Source organism: Macaca nemestrina, chromosome 20, assembly GCF_043159975.1.
Source record: "Macaca nemestrina isolate mMacNem1 chromosome 20, mMacNem.hap1, whole genome shotgun sequence".
NCBI classification, from domain to species: Eukaryota; Metazoa; Chordata; class Mammalia; order Primates; family Cercopithecidae; genus Macaca; species Macaca nemestrina.
Window position 1 is genome coordinate 10,989,162 of NC_092144.1, and position 13,764 is coordinate 11,002,925.

General features: G+C 47.2%; 1 protein-coding gene and 2 pseudogenes across 4 annotated transcripts in view; 2 read left to right on the top strand and 1 right to left on the bottom strand.

Moving 5' to 3' along the window:
* Positions 1–13,764, bottom strand: part of LOC105471911 (ECSIT signaling integrator) — a 30,351-nt gene that overhangs the window by 14,464 nt on the left and 2,123 nt on the right. The window lies entirely within an intron of this gene.
* Positions 2,555–3,807, top strand: LOC105471784 (large ribosomal subunit protein eL20 pseudogene; annotated as a pseudogene).
* On the top strand, positions 3,667–5,297 carry LOC105471844 (small ribosomal subunit protein eS12-like; annotated as a pseudogene).

Below are 13,764 nucleotides of genomic sequence, written 5' to 3' on the forward strand. Positions count from 1 at the left end.
TGCAAGGGCCCCGCAGGGTTGAGGGCACAAGCCAGATTATGTGGTTAACTCACCAGCCCCGATGTTTACCTTACCCAAGAAATGGGCTCAGATGACTCAAAGACTTTGTTCATGGAACAGCACCACCAACCCCGCTGCCCCAGGGGCGTGAACAAAGCTCAGTACAGCCTCCAACTCCTGGGCTCAAGTGATCCTCCAGCCCCAGAGCGTCGAGAAGCTGGGACTACAGATGCGTGCCACCATGCCCAGCTAATTTGAAAATAGTTTACAGAGACCCAGGGTCTTGCTGTGTTGCCCACGCTGGTCTTGAACTCCTGGCGTCAAGTGATCCTCCCACCACTGTCTCCCAAAGTGCTGGGATCACGTGTGTGAGCCACCACTCCTAGCCACTACAATCTAATTTTATAAAATGTGTGTCACTCCAACAAGAATCCCTGTATCTGGCCAGGTGCAGTGGCTCACGCCTGTAATCCCAACACCTGGGGAGCCTGAGGCGGGCAGATCACCTGAAGTCGGGCGTTCGAGAACAGCCTGACCAACATGGAGAAACCGCATCGCTACTAAAAATACAAAACATCAGCCGAGCATGGTGGTGCATGCCTGTAATTCCAGCTACTTGGGAGGCTGAGGTAGGAGAATTGCTTGAACCCGGGACGCAGAGGTTGCAGTGAGCTGAGATGATGCCATTGCACCCCAGCCTGGGGAAAAACAGCGAAACTCCACCTCCAAAAGAAAGAAAGAAAGAAATTAAATCAGTATTTAATTTCCCTTCACTCCCAACCCCAGGAAACCACTCATCCACTGTCTCTATAGATCTCCCTATGCTGGGCATTTCATACAAATGGAATCACAAGTGCTCCTTTATGACTGGTTTCCTTCACTTGACACGTTTTGTTTTGTTTTGGTTTTGGTTTTTTTTGAGATGGAGTCTTGCTCTGTCATCCAGGCTGGAGTGCAGTATCTCGGCTCACTGCAACCTCCTTCTCCCAGGTTCAAGTGATTCCCATGCCTCAGCATCCCAAGTAGCTGGGATTACAGGCACATGCCACCGCGCCCAGCTAATTTTTGTATTTTTAGTAGAGAAGGGGTATATCACGTTGGCCGGGCTGGTCTTGAACTCCTGACCTCAAGTGATCCGCCAGCCTCAGCCTCCCCAAGTGCTGGGATTACATGCATGAGCCACCGCGCCTGGCCCACTGACATGTTTTCAAGGTTCCTGCATCAATTTTTTTAAATTAATTAATTTTTTTTAGACAGGATCTTGCTTTGTTTCCCAGGCTAGAGTGCAGTGGCACAATCTTGGCTGCAACCTGCTTCCCAGGCTCATGATTATCCTGCCTCAGCTACCTGAGTAGCTGGGACTATAGGTGTATGCCACTGCACCCAGCTAATTCATAGATTTTTTTGTAGAGATGGGGTTTCGCCATGTTGCCAAGCTGGTCTCAAACTCCTGACCTTGTGATCCACCTGCCCCGGCCTCCCAAAGTGCTGGGATTACAGTCGTGAGCCACTGCACCCGGCCTTTTTTTCTGGTTTTTTTTTTTTTTTTTTTTTTTTGAGATGGAGTTTCGCTCTTGTTGCCCAGGCTGGAGTGCAATGGCACGATCTCGGCTCACCACAACCTCTGACTCCCGGGTTCAAGCGATTCTCCTGCCTCAGCCTCCTGAGTAGCTGGGATTACAGGCATCCCCCACCACCCCCAGCTAGTTTTTGTATTTTTAGTAGAGATGGGGTTTCTCCATGTTGGCCAGGCTGGTCCTGAACTCCCAACCTCAGGTGATCCACCCACCTTGGCCTCCCAAAGTGCTAGGATTACAGTCCTGCCTGGCCAATTCCATTCTTTTTGGAATGGAATATAACCAGGTTTTGTAAGGCTATAACCATATTTTATTTATGCATTCATCAATTGATGGACATTTGGAGTTGTTTGCCAAATGTTTTTGACTGTTATAACTACTACTGCCATGAACATTCGTGTAGAAGTTTTATGTGAACATATGTTTATACTTCTCTTGGGTATATACTTAGGAGTCGAACTGCTGAGACATATGGTAACTACATGTTTAACAGTTTGAGGAACTGCCAGACTGTTTTTGGGGATGACTGCACCATTTCATATTCCCATCGACAATGTACAGTTGACCCTTCTTCAACAGAGGTTTGAACACCGTGAGTCCATTTATACGTGCATTTTTTTTTTCCTCAGTAAAAGTTATGGCTGCACGTGGTGGCTCACGCCTGTAATCCCAGCACTTTGGGAGGTCGAGGCAGGCAGATCACCTGAGGCCAGGAGTTCGAGAGCAGCCTGACCAACATGGGAGAGACCCCATCTCTACTAAAAAAAATAAATAAATAAATACAAAAATTAGCTTGTCATGGGGGCACGCTCCTGCAGTCCCCAGCTACTCAGGAGGCTGAGGCAGGAGAATCACTTGAACCCAGGAGGCAGAGGCTGCAGGGGGCTGAGATCGTGCCACTGCACTCCAGCCTGGGCGACAGAGCAAGACTCTGTCTGAAAAATAAGACCAGGTGTGGTGGCTCACGCCTGTAATCCCAGCACTTTGGGAGGCTAGGCAGGAGAATCACTTAAGGTCAGGAGTTCAAGACCAGCATGGCCAACGTGGCAAAAACCCATCTCTACTAAAAATAAAAAAATTAGCCAGGCTCCTTTTGCGGGTGGCGGCAAGTGTGGAGAGGATGCCATGAAAACCTCGGGCACACTACAAGAGTACAAGGTGGTGGGTCGCTGCCTGCCCACCCCCAAATGCCATACACCGCCCCTCTACCATATGCAAATCTTTGTGCCTAATGATGTCGTCGCCAAGTCCCGCTCTGGTACTTCGTATCTCAGTTAAAGAGATGAAGAAGTCTTCAGGGGAGACTGTCTACTGTGGGCAGGCATTTGAGAAGCGCCCCCTGCGGGTGAAGAACTTCGGCATCTGGCTGCGCCCTGACTCCCGGAGCGGCACCCACATGTACCGGGAATACCGGAAGCTGACCACCAGGGGCGCTGTCACCCACCGCGACCGAGACATGGGCGCCTGGCACCGCACCTGGGCCTACTCCATCCAGATCATGAAGGTAGAGGAGATTGTAGCCAGCAAGTGCCACCTGCACACGACTACAAGATCAGGTTCCTGCTGCCCCACAGGGTCCTGCGCCGTCAGCAAAAGCCACGCTTCACCACCAAGAGGCCCAACACCTTCTAGTTGTAGGGCCCTCGCCCATGTGTGCCCCAGATAAACTCAGGAACGCCCCGGTAAAAAAAAAAAAAAAAAAAAAAAAAAATTTATTCAGACATGGTGGTGCGTGCCTGTAATCTCAACTACTCAGGAGGCTGAGCCGGGAGAATTGCTTGCGTCTGGGAGGCGATGTTACAGTGGAGAATTGCTTGCGCCTGGGAGGCGATGTTACAGTGAGCTGAGATTGCGCCACTGCACTCCAGCCTGGGTGACCGTGTGAGACTCTGTTTCAAAAAAACTAATTAAATTTAATTAAAGTTACAACTTTAAACACCGGGGGGCTAGTAAAAAAGAAAGTTACAGCTGAATGTGCCTGCCTCTCCATCTACCTCCTCCACCTCTTCTGCCTCTGCCACCCCTAAGACAGCAAGACCAACCCCTCCTCTTCTTCCCCCTCCTCCTCAGCTTACTCAATGTGAAGACAATGAGAATGAAGACCTTTATCATGATCCACTTCCACCTAATGAATAGTAAATTAAATGTGTTTTCTCTTCCTGATTTTCTTAATAACATTTTCTTTTCTCCAGCTTATTGTAAGATTATAGTATAATATATATATATTAGGGCCGGGTGCGGTGGCTCACGCCTGTAATCCCAGCACTTTGGGAGGCCAAGGCGGGTGAATCACGAGGTCAGGAGATCGAGACCATCCTGGCTAACACGGTGAAACTCCGTCTCTACTAAAAATACAAAAAATTAGCCGGGCGTGGTGGCGGGCGCCTGTAGTTCCAGCTACTCAGGAGGCTGAGGCAGGAGAATAGCCTGAACCCGGGAGGCAGAGCTTGCAGTGAGCCGAGATCACGCCACTGCACTCCAGCCTGGGCAACAGAGCAAGACTCTGTCTCAAAAAAAAAATATATATATATATATATATAGATAGATAGATAGATAAAATTTAAAAATATGTTAATCGCTCTTTCCCTGCCGCCGCCAAGTTGCACGGAGGCGGAGGCGTGGGTGAGTTCAAGATTCACCTTCACCCGTAACCCACCGCCATGGCGAGGAAGGCATTGCTGCTGGAGGTGTAATGGACGTTAATACTGCTTTACAAGAGGTGCTGAAGACCGCCCTCATCCACGATGGCCTAGCACGTGGAATTCGCGAAGCTGCCAAAGCCTTAGACAAGTGCCAAGCCCATCTTTGTGTGCTTGCATCCGACTGTGATGAGCCTATGTATGTCAGGTTGGTGGAGGCCCTTTGTGCTGAACCTAATTAAGGTTGATGACAGCAAGAAACTAGGGGAATGGGTAGGCCTCTATAAAACTGAGAGAAGGGAAGCCCCGTAAAGTGGTTGGTTGCAGTTATATGGTAGTTAAGGACTATGGCAAAGAGTCTCAGGCCAAGGATGTCATCGAAGAGTACTTCAAATGCAAGAAATGAAGACATAAATCTTTGGCTCACATTAAAAAAAATGTTAATCGACTGTTTATGTAATCCCTGAGGCCTCTGGACAACAGTGGGCTATTAGTAGTTAAGATATTTTGAGACAGGATCTCACTCTGTTGCCCAGGCTGGAATACAGTGGTATGATCAAGGCTCACTGCAGACTTGACCTCCCAACTCAAGCAATCCTCCCACCACTGCCTCCTGAGTAGCTGGGACTACACGTGTGCGCCACCACACCCAACTAATTTTTAAAATTTTCATAGAGGTGGGGTTGCCCTCTATTTTCCAGGCTGATCTCAAACTCCTGGGCTCAAGCAATCCTCCCAGCTTGGCCTCCCAAAGTGCTGGAATTACATAGGTGAGCCACTGCACCTGGCTGGATTTTTGGGGAGTCAAAAGTTATATGTAGCCTGGCACGGTGGCTCACGCCTGTAATCCTACCACTTTGGGAAGCCAAGATGGGAGGATCACTTGAGCCTAGGAGTTCAGGACCAGCCTGGGTAACATAGTGAGACCCTATCTCTCCAAAAAGAAAAAAATTAACCAGGCATGGTGGTGCACACATATGGTTCCAGCTACTTGGGAGACTGAGGCAGGAGGATTGCTTGAGCCCAGCAGTTCAAGGTTGCAGTGAGCTATAACCACACCACTGCATTCTGGCCTGAGTGACAGAGCGAAATCTCGTTTTTTAAAAAACAAAACAAAACAAAAAAAAGTTACAGGCAGATTTTCAATTGTGTGGAAGGTCAGCACCCCTAACCATCAAGTTGTTCAAGAGTCAAATGTGGATGAGCTCCAATTTCTCCATATCCTCACCAAAACCTGTTTTGTCTTTTTTTTTTTTTTTTTTTTGAGATGGAGTCTCGCTCTATTGCCCAAGCTGGAGTGCAGTGGTGTTATCTCAGCTCACTGAAACCTCCACCTCCCAGGTTCAAGAGACTTTTCTGCCTCAGCCTCCTGAGTAGCTGGGACTACAGGCATGCGTCACCATGCCTGGCTAATTTTTTTTTTTTCTGAAATGGAGTCTCGCCCTGTTGCCCAGGCTGGAGTGCAATGGCACAATCTTGGCTCGCTGCTACCTCTGCCTCCCAGGTTCAAGCCATTCTCCTGCCTCAGTCTCCCGAGTAGCTGGGATTACAGGTGCACACCACCACACCCAGCTAATTTTTTGTATCTTTAGTAGAAATGGGGTTTCCCCATATTGGCCAGGCTGGTCTCGAACTCCTGACATCAAGTGATCCCCTCATCTCAGCCTCCCAAAGTGCTGGGATTACAGGCATGAGCCACCGCACCCAGCTGTTTTGTCTATTTTTTTTCCAATAGGTTTTTGGGGAATGGGTAGTAGTTACAAGAATAAGTTTTTTACTGGTGATTTCTGAGATTGTGATGTACACATCACCTGAGCAGTTGAGCAGTGTATACACTGTACCCAATGTGTAGTCTTTTTTTTTTTTTTTTTTTTGAGATGGAGTCTCGCTCTCTTGCCCAGGTTGGAGTGCAGTGGCACAATCTCAGCTCACTGCAACCTCCGCCTCCTGGGTTAAAGTTATTATCCTGGCTCAGCCTCCTGAGTAGCTGGGATTACAGGCACGCACCACCATGCCTGGCTAATTTTTGTATTTTTAGTAGAGACAGGGTTTCACCAAGTTGATCAGGCTGGTCTTGAACTCCTGACCTCGTGATCCACCTGCCCTGGCCTCCCAAAGTGCTGGGATTATAGGAATGAGCCACTGTGTACAGCTAAGTTGTAAGAGTTCTTTATATATTGTCTTTTTTTTTTTTTTTTTTTTTTTTTGAGACATGGTCTTGTTTTGTTGCTCAGGCTGGAGTACAGTGGTGTAATCTCAGCTCACTGCAGCCTCGACCTCCCAGACACAAGTGATCCTCCCACCTCAGCCTCTTAAGCAGCTGGGATTACAGGGATGAGCCACCATACCCAACTAATTTTTGTATTTTTTTGTACAGATGGGGTCTTTCTATGTTGCCCAGGCTAGTGTGAAACTCCTGGCCTCAAGCAGTCTTCTCATCTTGGCCTCCCAAAGTGCTGGATCACAGGTGTGAGCCACCACCATGGCCTTTATATATTCTGGATGGATATTATACCCTTATGACTTGCAAATATTTTCTTCCATTCTGAGAGCTGTCTATTCACTTTATCATTTGTAACATCAAATTTTAAATTTTGATGAAGTCCAACTTATCCTTTTCCTTTTAATAGCTGTGCTTTTTTTTTTTTTTTTTTTTTTTTTGGTATTATATCTAAAAACAACCATTGCCTAGCCCAAGGTCAAGAGATTTACATCAACGTTTTCTTCTTCTTTTTTTTTTTTTTTTGGAGATGGAGTCTCATTCTGTTGCCCAGGCTGGAGTGCAGTGCTGCAATCTCGGCTCACTGCAACCTCTGCCTCCCGGGTTCAAGCAATTCTCCTGTCTCAGCCTCCCAAGTAGCGGGATTACAGGCACTCAACACCACACCTGGCTAATTTTTGTATTTATAGTAGAGACGGGGTTTCACCATGTTGGTCAGGCTGGTCTCGAACTCCTGACCTCATGATCCACCCACCTCAGCCTCCCAAAGTGCTGGGATTACAGGTGTGAGCCACTGCACCCAGCCTACAATGTTTTCTTCTAAGAGTTTTTGTTTTGTTTTGTTGAGTTTTACATTTTGACATTCAGGTCTATGATCCACTTTGAATTAATTATGGTGTATGGTGTGTGGAAGGGGATCGCATAATGTGGACATACAGTTGAATTTGTTAAAGACTATTCTTTCCCTATTTTATTGTCTTGACACCCTTGCTAAAAACCAATTGACCATAAATATAAAGGTTTATTTCTGGGTTTACAATTCTATTCTATTGATCTACATGTCGACACTTATGCCACTATCACATTGTTTTGTTTTTGTTTTTGAGAGGGAGTATCGCCCAGACTGGAGTGCAGTGGTGCAAGCTTGGCTCACTGCAACCTCTGTCACCCAGGTTCAAGTGGTTTTCCTGCCTCAGCCTCCCAAGTAGCTGGAATTACAGGCGCCCACCACCACACCTGGCTCATTTTTGTATTTTTAGTGGAGAAGGGGTTTCGCCATGTTGGCCAGGCTGGTCTTGAACTCCTGGACTCAAGGGATCAGTCCACCTTGGCCTCCCAAAATGCTGGGATTACAGGCATGACCCACCATGCCCTGCCTACCACATTGTTTTTGATAACTATAGCTTTGTGGTAAGTTTTGAAATCAGGAGGTGCGAGTCTTCCAACTTTGTTCTTTTTTTTTTTTTTTTTTCAAAATTGTTTTGGCTGTTCTCACTTCCCCACAATTTCATATGAATTTTAGAATCAGCTGTTAATTTCTGCAAAAAAGCCAGCTGGGATCCAAACAGGGATGGTGTTGAATCTGTAGATCAATTTGAGAATTACTGCTATCTTCTGATCCATGAACATGGGATATCTACTTGTTTGATTCTTCTTTTTTTTTTTTTTTTTGAGATGGAGTCTCGCTCTGTCGCCCAGGCTGGAGTGCAGTGGCCGGATCTCAGCTCATGCAAGCTCCGCCTCCCGGGTTTACGCCATTCTCCTGCCTCAGCCTCCCGAGTAGCTGAAACTACAGGCACCCGCCACCTCGCCCGGCTAGTTTTTTTTTGTATTTTTTAATAGAGACGGGGTTTCACCGTGTTAGCCAGGATGGTCTCGATCTCCTGACCTCGTGATCCGCCCGTCTCCGCCTCCCAAAGTGCTGGGATTACAGGCTTGAGCCACTGCGCCCGGCCTCTTTTATTGTTTTTTAGAGATGGGGTCTTACTCTGTCACCCAGGCTGGAGTGCAGTGATACAATCACAGCTCACTGCAGCCCAAAACTACTGAGCTCAAGTGATCCTCCTACCTCAGCCTCCCAAGTAGCTGGGACTACAGGCATATGCTACCATGCCCACCTAAGTTTTAAATTTTTTGTAAAGGTGGGGTATCACTGTGCTGTCCAGGCTGGTTTTAAACTTCTGGGTCAAGCAATCCTCCCACCTCAGCCTCTTAAAGTGCTGGGATTACAGGCATGGGTCACCATGCCCGGTATGGAATTATTTTTCTTAATTTCATTTTTGCATTATTTATGGCTAGTGTATAGAAATATATTTTTATATGTCAATCATGTGTCCTACAACTTGCTGAACTTGTTTATTAGTTCTAATAGTTTTTTATTAGATTACTTGGGATTTTCTATATACCAGATCATGTCATGTCCAAGTTGAGACAGTTTTATCTTTTCCTTTTCAATCTGGATGCCTTTTGTTTTTATTTTATTGTTTTCTTTTTACACATTTTTTAGAGACACAGTTACCCTGTATCAAGCGCATTGGCATGATCATGGCTCACTGTAGCCTTGACCTCCTGGGCTCAAGCGATCCTCCCACCTCACCTTCCCAAGTAGCTGAGACTACAGGTGCATGTCACCATGCCTGGCTAATTTTTTTTTTTTTTTGAGATGGAGTCTCGCTCTGTCACCCAGGCTGGAGTGCAGTGGTGTGATCTCAGCTCACTGCAACCCCACCTCCCAGGTTCATGCCATTCTGCCTCAGCCTCCTGAGTAGCTGGGACTACAGGCGGCCACCACCGCACCCAGCTAATTTTTTGTATTTTTAGTAGAGACAGGGTTTCATTGTGTTGGCCAGGATGGTCTCAATCTCCTGACCTCGTGATCCGCCCGCCTCAGCCTCCCAAAGTGCTGGGATTACAGGCATGAGCCACTGCACCCAGCCAACGCTTGGCTAATTTTAAAACTTTTTGTAGACACAGAGTCTCGCTGTGTTGCCCAGGCTGGTATTGAACTCCTGACCTCAAGCAATCCTTCTGCTTCAGCCTCCCAAAATGCTGGGATTACAGGCAATAGCCACCACATCTGGGGCCTTTAATTTCTTTTTCTTACTTAAGTGCCCCTTCTGGAACCTCCAGGAAAATCCTGGACAGACATGGTGAATGGACATTCCTGTCTCGTTCCTCATCTTTTTTTTTTTTTTTTTAATTAAGACGCAGCCTCACTCTTGTTGCCCAGGCTGGGGTGCAATGGCATGACCCTGGCTCACTGCAACCTCCATCTCCCCGGTTCAAGCAATTCTCTTGCCTCAGCCTCCTGAGTAGCTGGGATTACAGGTACCCACCACCACGCTAAGCTAATTTTCTGTATTTTCAGTAGAGACAGGGTTTCACCATGTTGGCCAAGCTGGTGTCAAACTCCTGACCTCAGGTGATCCACCCACTTTGGCCTCCCAAAGTGCTGGGATTACAGGTGTGAGCTACTACGCCCGGCCTTGTTCCTCATCTTAAGAGGGAAAAGCATCTAGTATTTCAACATTAAGTATGATATCAGCTGTGGGTTGTTTGTTTTTGAGACGGAGTCTTGCACTGTCGCCCAGGCTGGTATGCAGTGGTGCACAATCTCGGCTCACTGCAACCTCAGCCTCCCAGGTTCAAGTGATTCTCAGCCTCCGGAGTAGCTAGGATTACAGGCACCCACCACCATGCCAAATTTTTTTTTTTTTTTTTTTTTGGTATTTTTGTAGACACGGGGTTTCACTATGTTGGCTAGGCTGGTCTCGACCTCCTGACCTCGTGATCTGCCCACCTCAAATTCCCAAAGTGCTGGAGCTGTGGGTTTTTTATGATGCCCTTTCTCAGGCTGAGGAAGTTCCTTCACATTTCTAGTTTGATGAGTATTCTCATCAGAAAGTAGATTGGATTTCCCAGCACTTTGGGAGGCTGAGGCAGGCGGATTACTTGAGGTCAGGAGTTGAGACCAGCCTGGCCAACATGGCAAAACCTCATGTTTACTAAAAATCCAACAATTAGCAGAGCATGGTGGTTGGTACATGCCTGTAGTTCCAGCTACTTGGGAGGCTGGGCGAGGAGAATCATTTGAACCCAGGAGGCGGAGGTTGCAGTGAGCTGAGATCGTGCCACTGAACCTCAGCCTGCACAACAGAGGGAGACTCTGCCTCAAAAAAAAAAAGTATATCGGATTTTGTCAATGTTTTTCCGCTTGTATTGAGATAATCATGTGGTTTTTATCCTTTATTGTAATTCTAATGTAGTATATTAATTGATGTTCACATATTAAACTAACCTTGCATTTCTGGTATAAACTCCACTAGGTCATGGTGTGTAATTCTTTTTCCATGCTGTTGGATTTTATCTGCTAGTATTTTGTTGAGGAATTTTATGTCTATATTCATATGATATACTGACTGCTAGTAAAGAGGGAAAATGTGTGAAAATCAATAAATTTAAAAAATTAAAAAAGAAACATTAAACCGGGTGCGGCAGCTCACACCTGTAATCCCAGCACTCTGGGAGGCCAAGACAGATGGATCACTTGAGGTCAGAAGTTTGAAACCGGCCTGGCCAACATGGTAAAACCCTGTCTCTACTAAAAATACAAAAATTAGCTGGGCATGGTGGCAGGCGCCTGTAATCCTGGCTACTCGGGAGGCTGAGGCAGGAGAATCGCTTGAACCTAGAAGGCGGAGGTTGCAGTGAGCCAAGATCACGCCACTTCACTCCAGCCTGGGTGAGACAGCGAGACTCTGTCTCAAAAAAAAAAAAAAAAAAAAAAAAATCTGCATGGTGGTGGGCACCTGTAATCCTAGCTACTCAGGAGGCTGAGGCAAGAGAATCGCTTGAACCCAGAAGGCGGAGGGTTGCAGCGAGCCAAGATCGCACCACTGCACTCCAGCTTGGGCAACAGAGCAAGACTCCATCTCAAAAAACAAAAAACAAAAAGCAAAAACCATGCCTGGGCCAGATCCCAGACATATTAATTCAGAATATCTGAAGGTGGGGCATCAGCATTTTAAAGCACCTCACTGAAGACTGGGCACAGCGGCTCATGCTTCTTATCCACTTTGGGAGATCAGAGTGGGAGGATCACTTGAGCTTGGGAGATCAAGATCAGCAAAAAAAAAAAAAAAAAAAGCAGCTGGATGTGGTGGCACTCATTTGTAGTCCCAGCTATTCAGGAGGCTGAGGTAGGAAGATCACTTAAGCCCAGCAGTTCAGGTTATACGAACTATGACTGTGCTACCACACTCTGGCTTGGGTGACAAAGTGAGACCCTATCTCAAAAATAAAAAATAAAAAGCACTCCAGCCGGGTGCAGTGGCTCACGCCTGTAATCCCAGCACTTTGGGAGGCTGAGGCAGGTGGATAACGAGGTCAGGAGATCAAGACCATCCTGGCTAACATGGTGAAACCCCGTCTCTACTTAAAGTACAAAAAAGAGGCCAGGCGCGGTGGCTCAAGCCTTAATCCCAGCACTTTGGGAGGCTGAGACGGGCGGATCACGAGGTCAGGAGATCGAGACCATCCTGGCTAACATGGTGAAACCCCGTCTCTACTAAAAAATAGAAAAAATTAGCCGGGCGAGGTGGCGGGTGCCTGTAGTCCCAGCTACTTGGGAGGTTGAGACAGGAGAATGGCGTGAACCCAGGAGGCGGAGCTTACAGTGAGTCGAGATCACACCACTGCACTCCAGCCTGGGCAACAGAGCAAGACTCTGTTTCAAAAAAAAAAAAGAAAATTAACCAGGCATGGTAGTATACACCTGTGTTCTCAGTTCTTCAGGAGGCAGAGGTGGGAGGATCACATGAGCCTGGGAGGTCTACAGTGAACCAAGTTCACGCCACACACTCCAGCCTGAGCAACAGAAGAAGACCCTGACTCAAAACAAAAAAAACAAAAACAAAAAAAACCCACAGCTACTTAAAGTGTGTCCTAGGGACTGGCAACGTCAGTGACATTTAGAAGTTTATTAGAATAGCAAAATTTGGCCAGGCATGGTGACTCACGCCTGTAATCCCAGCACTTTGGGAGGCCCAGGCAGATGAATCACCTGAGGTCAGGAGTTCGAGACCAGCTCCAACATGGAGAGACCCTGTCTCTACTTTAAAAAAAAAAAAAATACAGAATTAGCTGGGTGCGGTGGTGCATGCCAGTAATTCCAACTACGTGGAGGCTGAGGCAGGAGAATCGCTTGAACCCAGGAGACAGTGCTTGTGGTGAGCCAAGAGGACACCATTGCACTCTAGCCTGGGCAACAAGAGTGAAACTGTCTCAAAAAAAAAAAAAAAAGCAAAATTTATCAGGATGGCAGCCATGAAAGTCAGAATCCACTGAATGTGTACCAACTCACCTGCTAAAAAACAAAACAAAAAAAAACAAATTATTGGCCCTATCCCAGACCTATTGAATTGGAATCTGCTTTTTTTTTTTTCAGATGGAGTCTTGCTCTGTCGCCCCGGTTGGAGTGCAGTGGCGTGATCTAGGTTCACTGCAACCTCCGCCTCCTGGGTTCAAGCAATTCTCCTGCCTCAACTTCTGGAGTAGCTGGGATTACAGGCATGCACCACCACACCTGACTAATTTTTGTATTCTTAGTAGAGATGGGATTTCACCATGTTGGCCAGGCTGGTCTCGAACTCTTTACTTCATGATCCACCCACCTTGGCCTCCCAAAGTGCTGGGATTACGGTTTTGAGAGCAACCGCTCTCAAACACCTGGCTAACACGGTGAAACCTCGTCTCTACTAAAACTACCAAAAATTAGCCGGGTGTGGTGGTACACACCTGTAGTCTCAGCTACTCGAGAGGCCTAGGCATGAGAATCAACTTGAACTGGGAAGGCGGAGGTTGCACTGAGCTGAGATCGTGCCACTGCACTCCAGCCTGGGCAACAGAATGAGACTCTGTCTCCCCCGCAAAAAAAAAAGCTCCCTCTGGCCATAGTGGGGAGAACTGACTGGAGGCGGGAAGGGCAGATATGGGAGGCTTGATAGGTATCCAAGTCATAGATTGAGATGGTGGCTTCAGACAGAAAGAGGTGCATTTGGGATGGATTTGGAAATAGTCACCCAGACTAGTTTTTGTTTTTTGTTTTTTTTTTTGAGACAGAGTCTGGCTCTGTCGCCCAGGCTGGAGTGCAGTGGCGCGATCTTGGCTCACTGCAAGCTCCACCTCCCGGGTTCACGCCATTCTCCCACCTCAGCCTCCCGAGTAGCAATCCACCCATCTTGGCCTCCCAAAGTGTTAGGATTACAGGCATGAGCCATCGTACCCAGCCAGAGGGAGCTTTTAAACTAAACTTAGGTCAGGCGTGGTG